This window comes from Lissotriton vulgaris, chromosome 5 (genome assembly GCF_964263255.1).
Source record: "Lissotriton vulgaris chromosome 5, aLisVul1.2, whole genome shotgun sequence".
Taxonomy (NCBI): Eukaryota; Metazoa; Chordata; class Amphibia; order Caudata; family Salamandridae; genus Lissotriton; species Lissotriton vulgaris.
Window position 1 is genome coordinate 854,192,472 of NC_141693.1, and position 18,825 is coordinate 854,211,296.

Consider the following 18,825-nt stretch of genomic DNA (forward strand, 5'->3'; position numbering starts at 1 on the left):
CAGAGGGAAATCAAACAAGCGAAAAAAGATAAGAAAGCGCAAGACATGTCAGTCCTACAGGCTGCACAGCAGTTTAAGGACAATGAAGCAGATGATGCGAAGGAGGTATCGGAGAGATAACATCGTATTGTGATAGATAGATAATATCCGATGTTGCTTACTTCCTCTTCAGATAAAAGTAAGGAATTAGAAGAAGATTCCCTAATGTCCTGTTTATTGAATTCACCTCCGCCCTATGTTCAGAATGCGAATGCACCTCCGTTACCCCCTCCTGTTTCTCAACAAGTGGTTGCTCAATTACCGATTGTCCAGCAACCGGCTCAGCCCCTTAATGCTTCCTTGCCTGCTTCTGCTCCGCCCTCGCAGCCTGTACTTCAGCCCCCACTTTCTCCAGTTCCCACTCTTCAGTCTGCTACGTTTCAGTCTCTGTTGTCTTCTACATCTGTAATACCTCCTATCCTTTCGAGGCATTCTCCTATTTCACAGAGGAGGATAGCAGATGCTGTTTCAAGTTTCTTTTCTCCTTTTGTTAGGTCTTTAAATTTGTCTCCAGCTTTCTCTAGACGACAATCTCGTGGTCAACTTCCTCTTGCAGATGAGAAAGTAGTTTTGGGTTCTCTCGCTCATAAATGGATTGAGCATGGACCAGAATATAGTCCAGATGATATCATGAGTTGTTTTCATCAATGGGGGAGCCCACGCAGAGATATGTTTACAACATTATGTGTCAAACTCTTATTAGAGGTTGGGAAGATATGGAGTTAGATACAGTTCCTTCGGAACTACTGAAATTACAAGCTGATTTTCATAAAGATTTTATTGTAGGACATTGAGTTGAGGAGGCAGTGAATAAACTTATTGTGTTTCGAACAATGTTTCTGTCCCTGTCCTTTTCTGAGACTGATCCCGCCAATAGAAAAGGTAGCAGGATTTATCTGATGAGTGAAGTTCCTCCCGTATGGAGAGAGGCAGTGATTGGTCCACCTCTAGTCCCTGCTCATTTCCAGCGTATATGGGTTCACGAACCCTGGAAGAGGTCTGAAGTATTGGGGCTTAAGCAAACTCTTCCTGACCCCCGTAAAAATCCTGCTGGATATTACAAAGAATTGTCCCAAACAGTTGACGCTTGTATTATGAATTTGGCCGACATTGATATGCTATTTGGAAATGTTGTTCCGCAAGGTCTATGGGCACGGATTCGTAGGGAAGATCATTTGGCTGAATTGGGTGGTGTTTGGGCTGCTATTAGAGCTGCGGATGGGAATCAGGTGGGTGGTGCAAAACCCGAAGACTTGATTACGGCTCTTCCAGGTAGAATAATTGAATTAATGAAGACAATGATGTCCCTCTAATTATAGCAAAGCTCTTAAATGTCAACTTGATACTTTCTCTTTGCCTCCAGGTGCTACGCTTGTTCAGTATGGGGATGATTTACTGGTGGCTGCTGATACGGAAGATGTGTGTAGGAATGTGACTGTTGAGTTGTTGCGTCATCTGGCTGTACTGAATCATAAAGTATCGCCCTCCAAGTTGCAGTATGTCCGACAAGAAGTGACCTATTTAGGTCATCTCTTGTCGAAGGAGGGAAGGCGATTGACCCAAGAACGTATTCATGCTATTTCACAGATGACTGTACCCACCACACAGAGAGAAGTGCGTGCCTTTTTGGGTATCACTTCCTACTGTAGACAATGGATTCCCAATTTTTTACTTCTGGCGAAACCATTGGTGGCATTAACGTTGAAAGATACACCCCATCCGCTCCCTTGGACGGATGTATGTCAGAAAAGTTTTGTTGATTTACGTACTGCCCTGTGTTCAGCTCCTGTGTTGGGTACCCCAGATTATAGTAAGACCTTTACATTGTATGTTCATGAGAGAGAAGGTTGCGAGTTCTCAGTCTTGACACAGTAATTCGGAGATTAGCAAAGGCCATGTGCCTATTTCTCCTCTACATTAGACTCAGTAGCTAAAGCTTTGCCCAGTTGTCTTAGAGCTACAGCAGCTGCCGCAATTCCTATTAGACAGTCTGCCGGATTAGTATTGGATAACAAACTTATTGTTATGGTTCCACACGCAGTGGATACTAAAACGCAGCATCTTACGAGTGCTCGTTTGTCTGGTTACGAGCTGACACTTCTAGCGAGTCACATACATATCAAAAGATGTAACACGTTAAATCCAGCTGCACTGTTGCCACTCCCAGATGAGAAAGACGATCAGGAAAAGCATGATTGTTTTCTTTAAACAGAAGAAGAAACAAAGAGGAGGATTGATTTAAAGGACACTCCGCTCAAGGACCCGGACGGGATCCTATGGGTAGACGGTTCTTGTTTTAAGCTTCCAAATGGAGAAACCACTTCTGTCTATGCTGTCACCACCTTATGCACAATTGTTGAGACGGCACGTATCGGACATAATTCAGCCCAAGCAGCTGAATTGATAGCTTTGACTAGAGCGTGTGTGCTGTCGAAGGGAAATAGAGTGAATGTGTACACGGAAAGTCAGTACACCTTCGGTGTTGCACATAGTTTCATAAAGCTGTGGAGGGAGAGAGGATTCTTTACCTCCCACGGGACAAAGATTCAGCATGGTCAGTTAGTAACTGATCTTCTTGAGTCACTTACTTTACCAGCACAGATAACGATCATAAAGTGCAGCGCGCACAAGAAAATTTCAGATGATGTGGGACGTGGAAATGCGTTTGCAGATGAGGTAGCGAAAACCACAGCTAGAAACACTACTAGTCGAATGTATGTGGCAGGCCCTGCGAATTGGGTGAGGGAAATTGGAATGTGTGAAGACACGATTAAGAGTGTGAAAACGATTCAGGGAGAGGCGACTGAGAAGGAATTGAGTATGTGGAAAGAAAGGATGGGAATGTTAGATTCGACAGGTTGTTGGACAGAACTGTCAGAACATCAGCGATGGTTGTTACCGGATGCTTATGTGTTGCCGGTCGTGACTATGGCTCATGGTCCAGCTCACATTAGTGCAAAAGGCATATTCAAGCTCTGGGCTCCGGTATGGCAGAATGAAGGAATTCCGAAATGTGCAGAAAATGTGGTTAAACATTGCATTGTTTGTTTAATGCACAACCCAGGAAAGGGTACCTCAACCCGAGCAGGTCATTTTGCTCCCCCGTCATATCCCTTTGAGGTGTTGCAGATCGATTACATTCATATGGATCGCTGCAACAACCTCAAGTATGTTCTGGTGGTGGTATGTGCCTTTTCCCGTTGGATAGAGGCCTACCCCTTGAAAGATAACACTGCTTTGTCAACTGCTAAAGTCTTGATTAAGGAATCTTTTCCTAGATTTGGTTTGCCACACATTGTCTGGAGTGACAATGGAAATGAATTTGTGGGCCAGATTATGCAGAAAGTATGTTCTGGTCTGGGAATTAAAAAAAAATTCCATGCGGCAAACCATCCACAGTCAGCGGGTTTGGTTGAGTGTTAAAATGGTGCGCTCAAGCTTAAGCTGGCCAAGATTCAAGCCAGTACAGGTCTTGCTTGGCCTGATGCTTTCCCCCTAGCTCTTTTGTCAACCAGAACTACTGTGCACTCTCATATGGGACTTAGCCCATATGAAGTAGTATTTGGACGCCCAGCTAATGTTTGGGGCGTCCCCGTCCCAAAAGATACTCAGATATACCATATCCTCTGTTGATTGACTATTTACATGATTTGACTACTAAATTAAGGGTTATTCGTCAACAGGTACAGAGTGTTTTGCTGGAGGCCTCCACAGACCCAGGTCACACCATCTTGCCCGGTGACTGGGTCTGCGTGAAAAACTTTCAACGGACTAAGAATTTGGAACCTCGTTGGTCTACGCCTACGCAAGTTCTGCTTGTTACTCGCTCGGCTGTAAAGGTGGTCGGCAAACGAAACTGGGTGCATGGAGTGCACTGTAAAAAGGTGCCACTTCCATTACACTTTGATCAGTGGATTCGCAGTGGTGTAAGAGAATCGGACACTGCAGCAGTTCCTTGTTTTGTTCCGTTTAGTGACGCTCAGATTTATGGGACTTAGTATGAAAAAGCAGATGCCGATATTCTTCAAGCTGCTGTGCCTGTGCATCGTCGAATAGACACCACCAACCCAGAAATATTGTTTAAAGATCAGACCGTGTCAAGCAAAACACGCTACAACTTGAGAACAAGACCCAACGAACTGAACTAAATATTTTTCTTGAACATTTCTTTTTATTAATTAAAGACATTTCTTTTCGGCTTTTTTTTGCCCTTTTGTGATATCAGTATTAGATGTGCCCTCTGTCTCCGTCGCAGGGTCATGGTAGGAGACTCAGACTGTAATCTGATTTTGTTCTTTTAGTAAGTGGCTAGTGCCTCAGGATACAGAAGTGATTAGCTGAGTGATTAAGGAAGAGTGCCTTGAGCAAATTTTTTTTAGATAAAGATGGATGGTACAATAATTGTAGGTAGGGAAAATAGGAAGCAAGAAATGACATCAAAATATTGTAAATTATTGCGTAGTCGATTTGGCGTAACTTTGTGTGTTCTTATGTTTTTGTGTATTTTATTAGCTTGCACAGGATGGGTCATACATACTTTGCAATCAAGAAATGTTGCTAATTCTACGAATTCTTTGCCTTCTCGTCTTTCTGTCTTTTCACACAAAATGCATACTTTACCCCCTCATGAACAGATAAGGAGAGCCGAGTATATGAACAATCCGTTTATTCAGTTGTTGCACCAACACCAGTTGGCCATTAATATGACTGATTGTTGGGTGTGCGGACTCATGCCACACAATACGCAAAAGGGAATGCCATATTTGGTTCTTCCTTTCTCATACGAAGGTTCAGCTTGGGCCTATTTGACAATGTTTTCAGCCGCATACCACAACAGACTTAGAACGAAGCCCTATGAGAACTTCTGGGAATGGACTAGATTTTAGCCATAGCTCCTTGATCAAAAGTATAGTGGTACTGGCCATGATTGTAGAGAAGAGTAAGATTCCACTAGATGAAAAGAAAGCTTATGATGGATGGAATGTTACTCACTATGTTTCCATTCTCAGTGACAAAACTAGAAAAGGCAAGTCTTCCCCAGTGTGGACTGTGCCCCATAAAGGTAATCTATGTCTCCAAATCAACAGCAAGAAAATTGATGACAACCAGAAATGTACTTACACATATGTTTTCGCATCTCTTGATTTCCCTCCGTTAGTTCCGTCTCAAGGAACGTATTTTGTTTGTAATGATCGAGCTTATACTTGGTACCTTCTAATTTTTCTGGAACCTGTTATATAGCTAAGCATGGGCGAATTTTGCGAATTTGCAATTCGCGAATTTGCGAATTGGCAATCCGCAAAATTCGCGAATTCGTGCGAATTTGCAGATTTTTTTATTTTGCGTGTTCGCGGGTGTTCGCGAGGCGCTTTGGGTGTTCGCGGGTGTTCGCGAGGCGCTTTGCAATTTCACTGGATTTTTTTTTGCCTGCTTAATCACTGCCACCCTCTTGTTTTTTATGCCCATCTGCCCTCTGTACCACTTGTTTCTGTGCCCTTCTGCCCTCTGCCCCACTCATTTTTTGTCCCCTTCTGCCCTCTGTCCCACTTTTGTGCCCTTCTGCCCTCAGCCCCACTTAGAATGGCGCCGGCAAGCTGCCAGCGCCATTCTAAAATAGCTAGAAATAGCTTCAACAGGAAGCACTAATAGATAAAGTAAAGCAGGTGCTCCAGTTGAAAGTCAAATTAAGTTACACAATCTACACAATCATTAATCACCCCAAGTTTGGGGTGATTAATGATTGTGTAACTGAATTTGAGCAGCACCTGCTTTACTTTATCGATTAGAGCTTCCTGTTGAAGCTGACTTTTGTAACTATTTTAGAATGGCTCTGGCAGCTTGCTGGCGCCATTCTAAAAGAGTTACAAAAGTCAGCTTGAACTTTTGACCCGTTCGCGGATTTTCGTTCGCGGATGTTGAGGGAAATTCGCGAATCTCGCGGATTGCGAATTTACCGAAAATCTGCAAAATTCGCAAGCGGAACGGATTTTCTGCTCATGCTTATATATAGCTTTCCTCCTTCCCCCTACATATACGGCTTCGCCAGACCATCATAGAGTTAGACATAGCAGAGGCGTATTCGATGCCAAAGACACAGCAGAACAAGAGGGAGGAGATTTCCTAAAAGGATTCCTTCCCTTTTGGGGTCCGATGGTCAACAGTAGACACATCAGGCAACTGGTTCGAGTGGTTGAGACCACTATTAATGTTACCGCAGGTGCGATAGGTAACATTACAGCACAACTTCAAGCGGATCGTCTTATGACGCTGCAAAATCGAATTGCGTTAGACGTGATCGTAGCAGACCAAGGAGGTGTCTGTAAATTGATCGGATCTAGTTGCTGCATTTATATTCCAGATGACGCTCCAGCAGTATACCAAGCCATTTCCAAATTTCACACTGTCTCCGAGTCGATTCATCAGAACGAAGGAGATTGGTCTTTTCTGGGATGGTTTTGGGGAATATTGTCAACTTGGGGATGGAAGATCTTAACGTTCCTTGGAGTAACTTTAGCCGTCATATTCTCTTGTTGCTTATGCGTTCAGTGTTGTCCTGCAGTTTGTGGCCTGTTGGCGACTCTATGTGTTCCACGATCTGCCGCTCAGAAGACAGAGAATATTCAAATGATGGTGCAGCAACAGCTTGAAGATCTCATGAACATCAGTGTTGATTCTGACTCAGATTAGCATGAGTTGGTTTGTCTTTGCCTGAGTAATGGCAAAAGGAGGGCCTGAGGTTCTGTAAATCACAAATTTGTTCGTGCTCAGCCTCCATTTTGTGATCGCTGCTATTTTAGGTTGCCCTCACTCAGGCAGCTCGGGGAACGCAATGTTTTTGTCGTTTATGCTTTGCGTGTCAGGTGGCTTCCTCGCCTATGTTTACTAACGAGTGTCAAGGTCTGTCCGAGTACACTAATTCCTGTCTGAGCTGATTAATCCCCGTCTGGACTACATGACATTTCACACCATTGTTTCTTTTAAGTTATCTTATCTGCTGTCCTTCGCTACATGTCTCATGCATTCTCCTGTTTCTCGACTTTCCTTCTACAACACGCAGCTGTGTTTTCTCTGCTTGTAAATCGAAGTGTGTGGATTCACTTGTGATTTATTTAAGGGGTAGAATGACAAACAGAACCAGGAACTTGAGTTGCTTTCGTCTTAAAACATTGTCTATAACATTTGCCTATAGCTCATGCTCGTGTGTGATTGCATTTCATTGTATTGTATCATATATAAACCTGTGCGCCACGGAGTTAAGTGGCAGTCTCTTTTGAACCTCCTTGTACTGACGACTTCTAAGACCACTGTACTAGCTGCAGCTAATAAATACCATCTTCTACGCCAGACGAAGAGTCCGTGTCTCTGTGTTTTGACAAGGCAGGTGAACCCCGGGAATTTAGGCGTACCCTGCGCTTCCGGGCCTTAAGGCTGCGGTTCTCCAACCGTCTGCCTCTACACAGCCAGCTGCACTGTCAACAGACCGCGGCCCGCGAGCAGATGGACCATTACTTTTGGGGCCTTGGATTATTTGTTATCTAATCACAGGGCTTGTAGGACGGTAGTACTGCTTTCAAACTCCAACCAATGTCGGCCCTGAGCGAGAAACTCTAGCTAGTACTTTTCAATGGTCGACGAGAACAGGCTGCGTGGAACGTATTGGACGTGGAAGTTGTTATGGGTCCTCGCCAGCACGACTGCATTTTCACTGAACTGGTGAGGTCCCGAGCACTTTTGGAAAATGCTCCACCGGTATGAATATGGAGTCTGGGGTCCCTGATTTCCCTGAACTGATACCACTGTGCGTTTTCTATACACTTCTTTTTAGTCACACTGATTCCTTTTTGTTGAGTCTACTCCTTTGCCTTTCCCTTATTAAGGATTTCTTGCCGGATCTTTAATAATTTCCAATGTGATGAATACAATGCCAACACCGGCAACATGCCGATGTAAAGCAAAACACAGAATATAATATCATCAGGGAGAGAACGATAAGTGAAAGGCACAACAATCAATTAAAAAGTACAAAATTTTGTTTATTAATAAGTATATATACTCAGAATAAAAACATGAAATTATTTCGACATATAGTAAAAATAAAATCTGTGACCTCTACTAAGGTCTCAACACAGTATCACATTACACATAACATCATTAGTTCTTAATTCCTAAAACAGTGGCGGACAACACTAGTCCTCTTCTCGACGCGCGTTTCGGCGTTTTTCACTGGAACGCCTTCTTCAGGAGCCACAAAAACCAGCTAAGTAGGTAGCTGTTTGTATGGGCCGCACCAGGCAGCAGCTGATGGTATAGCGTTTTTTTCTTTTTTTATTCGAAGGGATGTTTAAAAATGAATAGAAATGAGTAAAATTTATAGCGATCCGATGGCCAGGAACAGCATACAGTATGTCTGCTCACTCCACGTTGTTATATTATTTCGATAATTAAGAAAATGCATTCGGCGTGTTTTAAATAGCCAGGGCTTGCAGTCGATATATCTGCTCCCTTCGTACTAGCACGCAACACGATATTCAAAGGGAATTTTGACTGTTCAAAGAACCTTGAACTTCTGCGGAAATAATTGTATCCTCGGTGTTGTATTGCCAAGCGATCATTAGGATGTGCTCTGCTTGTGCATCAACCCGCGGGCGTCACGGATGATAATTCCAGTGGCGTCCCGCAGCCGTTGGAAAAAGGAGATCATGCACACCGGCAACATGCACACCGGCAACATGCCGGAGAAGTGGTAAATGGTCACAGCGGATGAAGAGTAGTAACTGTAGGGACAGAGTTTAGTGTAGAATGGAAAAATAGCTACTCTGAACAATTATTGGAAGTTAAAAGAAGAGACATATTTCATGTATTGCAATAATCGAAAAGGAAGTGGAGGAAGACTCAAATAAGTACACAGAAGCTACAAAAAATTGTGAGAACGCATCTTGATACCGCAGCGAGCATCGTAAAACATGCGCTGCCATTTGTCTCTAAGCCCCGTCCTTTTCAGATTGGAGGGCGTGTTTTCTAGGCTGTAAACAACAGTCAAAAACATGCCTCCCCAGTTTGAAAAGGACGGGCTTACAAACAAATGGTTCTTCTTTGGAACTAAGCCCCCCGTCCTTTTCAGACTGGGGGGCGTGTTTTTGACTGAGAACGTCACTAGGTAGAACAAAACTAAAAAACGCGCCCCCCAATCCGAAAAGGACGGGGCTTAGATACAAAGAAGAACGTCATTAGGACCTTTTCTCCAAAGGCTGGCCACTGTTTAGGAGGCCAGCCAATGAAGAAGAGGGTTTGGGCTTAATCTCACTACTCCAAAACATTAAATCTAGCGAGCTCAAGTGCGCATGTGCACACCCGACGCCACGCGAGACCTAAAAAGGAAAAGAAAATTGCGTTTTCCAGCTTAATGCCATTCAGAACGAATCAGAGACCCTAGTAGAATAAGGAGAATGTGGGCATTGACGGAAGATTACAGACAGCATATAATTTGGCAAAACACCACTTTTGGTTATTAGGCTGTCAGTGGCTTAAATATAACTAAATTCTATATTGGAACACTACATATTTAGTTTGCAAGTACTTGTTTCATAAAGTCAAGAAGGTGCGGTCCTGGGTTAATCCTGTATCGTGGCTATCGACTGCGGTGTTGTGAACCAGGCCATCTTTCAAATAAAGATTAAGTCCGGTCACATGTTAGAAATGAGAAGTTGTAAGCGGGCGCCATCTCAGAGTGGATGCGATTTGCTTGAATACAGCGGGCATCTATAGCGCTAGGGATCAAAAAACCCCACGGTTTCAAAGATTTGTAATGTAATTAAAAGAACAACCTATCTCACATCTAAATCTAGGTATGATAAAAAAATTCCAAACGGCCTACAGCCCCTGATAGGTCACTGGTTGAAAATTGTAAGCAACCAATATTTAGCATGTGACCGATTTCGGTTTGAATTTTGCAGTTGCTAATTCATATCCCTTCAAATAACTTTCATACCATTAGGTCGGACTCATCTGAGAAATGGAAGTTAAAATATTCAAAAACAGAGCAAAAGAAATTTTAAGAAAAAAGAAGAATATTTTAGATTTTGTTAGCGGGAAAAAATGTTGACGGCTTATTCTCTGTTTGTGGTTCAGTAATCATGTTCTTTGCAGTTAAATGCTGCAAAGGACCAATAGACATCTCTTAGGATATAACACTTTTGAGAAAAATGAGATCAAGGAGGCAACAGGTAACACATTCAGGGTAACAAAAGGGAATATCTCAAGAGCATAATAAAGTGTCCGACTGATCAGATGTTTGCGGGAGGACAAAAGCTAAGGAGAAATGAAAGACACAAAAATCTAAGCATGTAAAGAATATAGTAGACATTTTCCTGTCATTCAAAAAAACTGTTATACATCAAGGTATTAAAAGTCTTTGCCATCTTTTTTTCTTTTCTCTTTTTCTCTTCTTTTCTTCTTCTTTCGCATTGGTTCTTGCCAATAGATCTATCAGGTACATAGCCCAGATCATTTACAGTTAGGACAGGAAGGCATATCATAGCCAGTAGTGCCATTCATTTTCTTTGTTCAGGCCACTCTCCACTGTGCCAAACCTGATTATAAAGGCACTTTCTTTTTGACGTAATTCGAGCTCCAAATTGCCACCTCTTTCATGTTGTTTCACTTTTTCAAGGCAGCAGAAAGAGAAGTTGCGATTGTGTGGATGGTTGGTTTCGAAATGTTCCACTAGTGGGTGTCTTAGGTCCGCTTTGTGAATGTTCCTAAAGTGTTCTTGGATGCGTATTTTCAATGGGCGGATGGTACTCCCTACGTAATGTTTTCCGCAGGGGAAAGTGATTAGGTAAATTACTTTCCATGTCTCACAGTTTATGAAGTCCTTGATATGGAAGAGGTGCCCATTCACCATTATATTTTGGTTTTTGGACTTGCCAAGTTTGCAAATGGAGCAGTTTGAACAGGTGAAAAAGCCGCTTGGTTGTTTTAAAAAGGTTGCAGAATATTGTTTTGTTTGAAAAATTGACGAACATAAAGTGTCACAAAGGTTTTTACCTCTTGTGAAACTCAGTTGTTGTTGGCCCTTGATGCTGTTAGCTATTGAAGAATTCTGTGTCAGGAGATTCCAAAGTTTTTTTAAAGACTTTCGTATATGTTGATGTCCATTATTGTATTGGGCCTAGAACTGGATGGTCGGTTGCTGGTGTTCTAATTTAGTGGTGTGTAGGAGCATATTGTGATCTAACTGGTTGTGTTTCTTTAAGGCATTGGTGGCTGTATCCTCTTTGTTGTCATCTTTTTGTGATCTTCTGGGATTTAGTATTGTAGCCTTCATCTGTGCTACAGTTTATGCGGGCTCGCCGGAATTCCCTTGATGGAATATTTCTGATGGTGTGGTGCGGATGGCTGCTCAAAGCATGCAGGATGGAATTGGCGGCTGTGCTTTTCCTTTGAATTTTAGTGTGTAGTGTATTCTGTTAAATGAAGATTACTAGGTCCAGGAATTGAATTTCTGTCTTAGAAATCGTGAGGTTTATGTCTATCGCCCATTTGTTGGGGGTGAAGGTATTAATGAAGTCTCTTAAGTGTGCCTCTGATCCTTGCCATATCAATAAAATATCATCAATAAATCTCCCCCACATCATTTTGTTATTGGAGAGACTTTCTGTGTTGTTGTTCCAGATCCAGTGTTGTTCCACTTCTCCCTTGACTCATTAATATCATTTCATCCTTGAAAAAGCCCTGGTTGAATTGACCCAAAGGGCGAAACACGTGTCGGCTGACTTCCTTTGTCCAATGAGATTCTGAGTTATTTGGAATTTTCATAAAGAAGATTAATTGAAAATAAATACACTGGAGGAGTACCAACTAAAAAAATCGCTTGCATGAACCCTTTTGAGGCCTAAGAGGTCCTGGACCTCCAGTAATCCTCCTCCGAAATTATTTTATGTTCTAAATTGGGCAATGCTATCCAGTACTGGGATCCTGGGACTTCTTTAATTCAGCACATAGTTCATCCATGTAACTTAAATAAAGTCATCTGCTAATTTGGTGTCACCTTACACAGCTGTCCATGGCTTACACTTAGGGCCTGCTTATAGGTACGGTGGTCTTGGGATTGCCGTAGTCACGGTAGCGGTCTGACTGCTGCTTCCTCGGTGGCCTGACTGCCTGGTTACGAGATTGCCAGTGGGATCGCTACAAGCCCAGCGCAAGACCGCGACCACTGCCAGGATACTGGAATCCGATGGGGCGGCTGTTGGGAAAGTGGGGGGCAATGGAGGCCATGCCAATGTCAGCAGTGCTGTGGCAATTACGAGCTACCTATCAGCCAATGGGGACTCCGCAATGAAAATGTCAGCAGAAAGGCAGGGAAGGGAGAAGGAACGGAAGAGAAATGGGAGGGGGTGGGAGAGACAGGAAAAATGAGAGAGAAAAGGAGGAGGAACAGAGAGAAAAAGAGATGAGTGGGAGATGGACAGGGAGGAAACAAAGCAGTGGGAGAAGAGGAGGAGGAATTGAGAAAGATGTGAAGCAAAAGAGAAGAACGAAAATTAAAGCAGTTGGAGGAGAATGCTTGAAGGGGTTCAGGAAGCAGTAAGAACAAGGGCAAGGAGATGGAGATGGAGAAGGAGGAAACGGAGGATAGGAGGGGTAAAACAACTAAGACGAGAAGGAAGAGTAGTAGAAGGTGAAGGAGCTTTTGGAGAAGTAGGGGAATGAGAAGACCGGTCAGGGAGAGGCTAAGGCGATGACAAATGGAAGACACCAAGCAAGTGGAGTAAGTGAAAAAGAGAGCCGTGTTATTATGAGCGAATATTTCAAGAAAATCACTGGTACATTAGCTTCCACAAGACATGTGGTTATTGTAGACCCTATTACCAGTTCTCTTCATCCCCTCTGGCAGACCCTATAGCAGTTATCATTTGGTGCCATTAATCTAGAGTTAAAACGTACAGTGATCACTGTGACTAAATATCTTAGTTGTGGCTATTAAGTCTAACGTTTGGCACTAATCCCATAAAATTCTTTTTTTTAAGCCTGACTACATGGGGATCACCTTCAAAGTCGAGCATTTTTTTTTTTTTGTCCTGTAACTTACGCGCTATTCAGTTTGAAGAGCTGTGTGGATAAAACTAAGATATCCATCCACATAAGAGAGAACGGAAGTTATAACATGAGTTCACACAACACTAACACATAATTTAATTATTATTAAAATGGCATCAGCTCAGTTCTGCACTTATACTGCTATGTAACCACAATCATGTTTTCTTTCTCTCACTATGTAATGGTGTAATACACTAATGTTACTGACATGGCCTTATGTGAATCTGCACAGTTCTATTGTAATGGATGTGCTTCTTGTATCCAATCACTAGCTAACCAGTATATCTACCACCCCAAAATAATGTTTTGATATACAACGGCCTAAGTTCTGATTTGTGTTATCGCATTTTGTTTTAATTACACCCCATGTGCAGGATAAACACGCTTGCAGTTGTTTTTTGGCTGTAAGACACTTTATATTGGAAGGTGATGGGGGTAATGTCTTTTTTATTATGTACAAAAATATGGAATTTATATACTAAAACATTTGTCCAAAATATATCGCTGTTTTCAAATAAAAATGAAAAACACAAGAAAAAAAAAAAAAAAAAAAAAAGAAGGGCAGGGAAGGGGCCCCAAACAGGGCCATATGGTATTGTAGCCCACAGGGTGTGTATCAGTGTGTATGTTGTGCCCCCCTCTGCTTGTATTGTTGTGTGTGCTCTGTGTGTCATTCACAACATGGTGCATGGTACATAGTGCACCGACGTGCAAGCGGCACTGCCACGGTAACTGCATATGCTTCAGGACCTTTCTATGAGGCGAATCATGCCACTGCTGTGGCACTACTGACACAATACCTCCAGTCTGGCGGTGTACTCATAATACGGCGCTTGGGATGCCGCTGCCTTGTTGGCGTTTTCCCGACTGTCGATGCTGCGGGCTGGCAGTGGGACCAATTAACTCATAATCGGCCCCTTAGTATGGTTGAGATGTCATTATCCTCATCACTGCTGCAACTCAATGGTAAACAGCCATTACAATGTGGCTTTAACACCACATACAATTACATCGCAAGCATTGCAATGCATGCATTGTAATAACGTGTACCATTACTAGGCATACCATCACATCTCATGTGCTTTTACAACGCATGCGATGTAATGGCTATCCACATCGTTGTGAGGCAACTGAGGCTCTTTGTTTCCTCACAATGACGCACACCGCCCCTCTGATGTCGCTGGAACCAGGAGAGAGGAACCACGAGGAGAGAGAGGTATGGGGGATTGGGGGTAAGGGGAGGGTTGCGCTGGGGGTAGTGTTTCAGTGTAGGGATCGGACTGGGGCTGGGGAGGGTGGTGCTGGAGGTAGAATTTTAGGTTTAGGGTAGTGCTGTGGTGTGTGTGTAGTGCAGGGTAGTGTTGTTGGGTTAAGGTTAGTGTCTGGGGGTTGTGCAGGGTAGTGTTTAACTGTAGGGGGAGGACTAGGGGTTGGGGAGGGTCATGCTGGAGGTAGTGTTTTAGGGTTTAGGGTAGTGCTGTGGTGTGTGTAGTGCAGGGTAGTGTTGTTGGGTTTAGGGCAGTGTTGGGGGTCGTGCAGGTTAGTGTTTAAGTGTGCGGAGGAGGCTGGGGTCGACGGAGAGTAATGCTTGAGGTAGTGTTTTAGGGTTTAGGGTAGTGATGTGGTGTGTGTGTAGTGCAGGGTAATGTTTTAGGGTTTAGGGTAGTGTCGGGGGTTGTGAAGGGTAGTGCTCAAGTGTAGGGAGCGGACTGGGGGTCGGGGAGGGTTGCGCTGGAGGTAAGGTTTTAGGGTTTAGGGTAGCGCTGTGGTGTGTGTGTAGTGCAGGGTAGTGTTTTAGGGTTTAAGGTAGTGTCAGGGGTCATGCTGGGTAGTGTTTTAGTGTAGGGAGCGAACAGGGGGTCGGGGGAGGTTCGTGCTGGAGGTAGTGTTTTAGGGTTTAGGATAGTGCTGTGGTGTGTGTGTAGTGTAGGGTAGTGTTTTAGTATTTAGGGTCGTGTTGGGCGTGCAGGGTAGTGTTTAAGTGTAGGGAGCCGACTGCGGGTTGGAGAGGGTTATGCTGGTGGTAGTGTTGTAGGGTTTAGGGGAGTGCTGTGGTGTTTGTGTAGTGGGGGTAGTGTTTTAAGGTTTAGGGTAGTGTTGGGAGGTTGTGCAGGGTAGTGTTTAAGTGTAGGGGGCAGACTGGGGGTCGGGTAGGGTGGTACTGGAGGTACTGTTTAAGGGTTTATGGTAGTACTATGGTGTGTGTGTGTAGTGCAGGGTAGTGTTGTTGGATTTAGGGTAGTGTCGGGCCGTGCTGGGTAGTCTTAATCTAGGGAGAGTACTGGGGGTCAGGTAGGTTTGTGCAGGGGTACTAAATTAGGGTTTAGGGCAGAGTAGTGTTACTTACATTGCATACTTTTACTATGAGTATAGCTTTACCACGCATGCCTTTGCGTTGTAATGGTATGCGTGGTAAAAGAATATGCTTGGTAAAAGTATGCAATATAATGGCATGTCATTGTAATTGCAACGCATAGTATTACGTGTGTTGTAATAGCACATGTGGTATTAGTACGCATTGTAATGAGTCATATTCCAGCTCAATGCCCCATCTGGTCCCAAAGATTGTAGAGGCACTTTTCGTGAGTGAGGCACCTTGCTGTTTATTCCAGTCCAACACCATTTCAGGCCCAATGAAGAAGTGACTCTTTTAATCCTTCATTATTTTCAGTTTGGCCATGAAAAGCAAACCATACCTTATTCCTATTTTGCATAGTTTCCAATTGACTCCCTGGAACAATGTCCTATGATGTGGCACAGCTATTGTATAACCTGGGAGCATTAGCAATTTTCGATAGTCCATTATGAAGTGCAGCTGTGTCCTGTCAACCTGTAATATGGTGTTTCTGTATTTGAATTGTGACAGTTTGGCAACCATTGGGGCTCTGCGCATTCCCAGGAATCAGGAGATGATTAAGAACTTGATAAGCCCTCTAAATGGAGAAGAAAGGCAACAGTTGTTGTGGTGCAACTAATCCCAGAATCCAGTTCTTTAGTATTCAACCATGTTGCTGTTCTCAGTGCCCTCGGGAATGCCAAATATCCACATGTTGCGGCATCTTCTCTGCTTTTAGCATCTTTGGCCCTGCCTTGCAAGCACCTAAACCACTTTGTGAGGTCCTGCACCTGCCAACTCACCTCCAAGGCTAGAGGTTGCATTTCTGCCAACGGCTGCTCCACTCAGGTCACTCAAATTCAAATTCAAAAGTTTGCTTTATTCAGTTAAAACTTTAAAAACATCAAATCTTATCATAATATTACCTCATACAATTATACATGATTACAAACTAACATATAGCACCGCTAAATACATTTTGATGCAATTATTGTACAATAAAAATGGCTATAAAAAGTTAAAAACAGTTTGTTTCCTAATGTTAGGCATATCTTAAAAAGTTATCCAATTATATAAAAATGACTCTTCAGGAAAAGGCTTACCTAAGAAATATTACGGTAGCTGCAGATTATTTCTACACCTAATGGCCCCTGTAATGTAACTCGCCACTCCAAAACACACCACAGCGGACCCAAGCATTTGTAGATACGTCATAGCTGGTCTGACTTGCTCAAAATTACAGGCCCTTAATAACGCCAAGATAAATTTCTTGCGGGGCAGAACATAAAACTTACAGAAAAAAATCATGTGGAGCATATTTTGCACAGAATAGTTATCGCATGTGCAAACCCTAAAGTCCCCTTTTTTGTAAAGCCTTTTGGGAAGGATAACAACCAAGGTAATATGTTGTGTTTAAATCTTAACAACACGAACACATGGAACGGTTTACTTATGTAAGTCAAGTACGGCTAGATGTCTCTCCCTATACTTAACATTACAAACTTTCTAACTGATGGTTTTAACAATTCCTCTTCTTCCCTATGTAGCTTTAGTCTATTCAAGAATTGGGACTCTATGACCTTAATGCCATTTTACTTAGCGGTCTGGGGTTCGTGAACAGGTCAGGACAGCCCATAAGATCTGTTTGAGATTTAATATAATGAATCCAGGGTATTGCGATGCCCTTATCTAGGGATAGACAATCTTGAATGATTAGTTGATTTAAATTTGGCGGTGGTTGTGCCCATATTCACAGCCACCCTAACAACGGGGCCACTGGGATCTTATCACAGATATAGCCCACCCCCAAATCTTCATGAACATTGAAAGAAGGTACAGATTGAGGGAGCGACAACACTTTTCTACAAAAAACATTTTCCATAATTTGGATCTCTTTGGATGAGTGTGGCTCACTGGTTAGAGGTGGCAGACCCAGAAGCAGAGAACGGCCCGGGACCAGGGTTCAATTCCCGACGCGGCAGGGTCATGGACCAGGTTCAGCGGACTCGATAATTCTCGCCTCGGTGCCTACTCTAAACAGGGATCACACTCGGCAACTCTGGGCATTAGCTTGCATCATCTCTACAACGGCCCCTCACATTCGCCGGGGATGCCTGGTTTCACCTTGGAGATACCCAGTAGGGACCATCTCACAGGGATAGCCAGGACGGGTTCCCCAGCGGTCTACAGCGCCACGACGCCTCAGGGCAGCAGTGCGCTTTACAAGACCACATACATTACATTACATTAGTATACTCCCACACCTCACTCCCATACAATACCATGGGTATACATTTTACGTTATAGATTTTCATTAGAGCCGGTAGAGGCTTGCATCCCAAACATTTTGCAAACCCTAACAAGGCACTTGAGGCTCTAGCTAGTGTGTTCTTTTTCAATGCGCGTTGCATAACCCATGACCTTCTGTCATCAAAGACAATCCCCAAGTACGGGAAGGTTGGTACTTTACTAAGTACCTCCCCTTTGCAGAAGAATGATGCCTTTTTAGCCCGCCCTCCACCAATTGACATGGCATGTGATTTTTTTAAATTAGTCAACAGATCTAAGGAATCCATAAATTTAATAAAACAGTCCATAAATTTAATAAAACAATCTAAAAGGGATTGTAACCCTCTTGCCGTTCTCGCTATTAAGACAGTATCATCGGCATACAGCAATACCTGAATCTTTTTTTGGCCAACTGTCGGAATGTCCTTACATGCCCTGTTAGACCTGGCATCTTTGGCGTGATGACCCCTATCTTTTTGCCTCTGCCTCCTGTATTTTTGATGCTGTGCTGGATTTCGTTTTTGCTGGTTTAGATGCTTTGGACACTCTGCCACTGCTGATCAGTGCCAGAGTGTAAGTGCTCCCTATGTAAATGGTTATTCTGATTGGATATACATGTTTGGCATATTTGTATCACCATGAAGTCCCTAGTAAAGTGCACTGGGTGTGCCAGGGCTGGTGATGGCAAATGCTACTAGTGGGCCTGCAGCACTGATTGTGCCACCCACAGGAGTAGCTCTAAAATGATGTCTCGGGCCTGCCACTGCAGCGCCTACGGGCAGTTTAGAACTGCCATGTCCTCCTGGTCAGTGTCCCCACTGACCAGGCCTAACCCTTCCCTTTTCGTGCACATCAGTCACCCCTATGGAAGGCCCAAGGTACCCCCCTGGGCAGGGTGCAGTGTATGTGAAAGGTAGAGCATGTACTAGTGCAGGTACCATGCTCTGGTAGTGAATTACAGCCATTTTCGTTTTTCACTATTGTAAGGCTATCTTGCTCCATAGGTTAACATGGGGGATGCTGGCTACAGTGGTTAACAGCATTTCTTCCCATAGGAACAA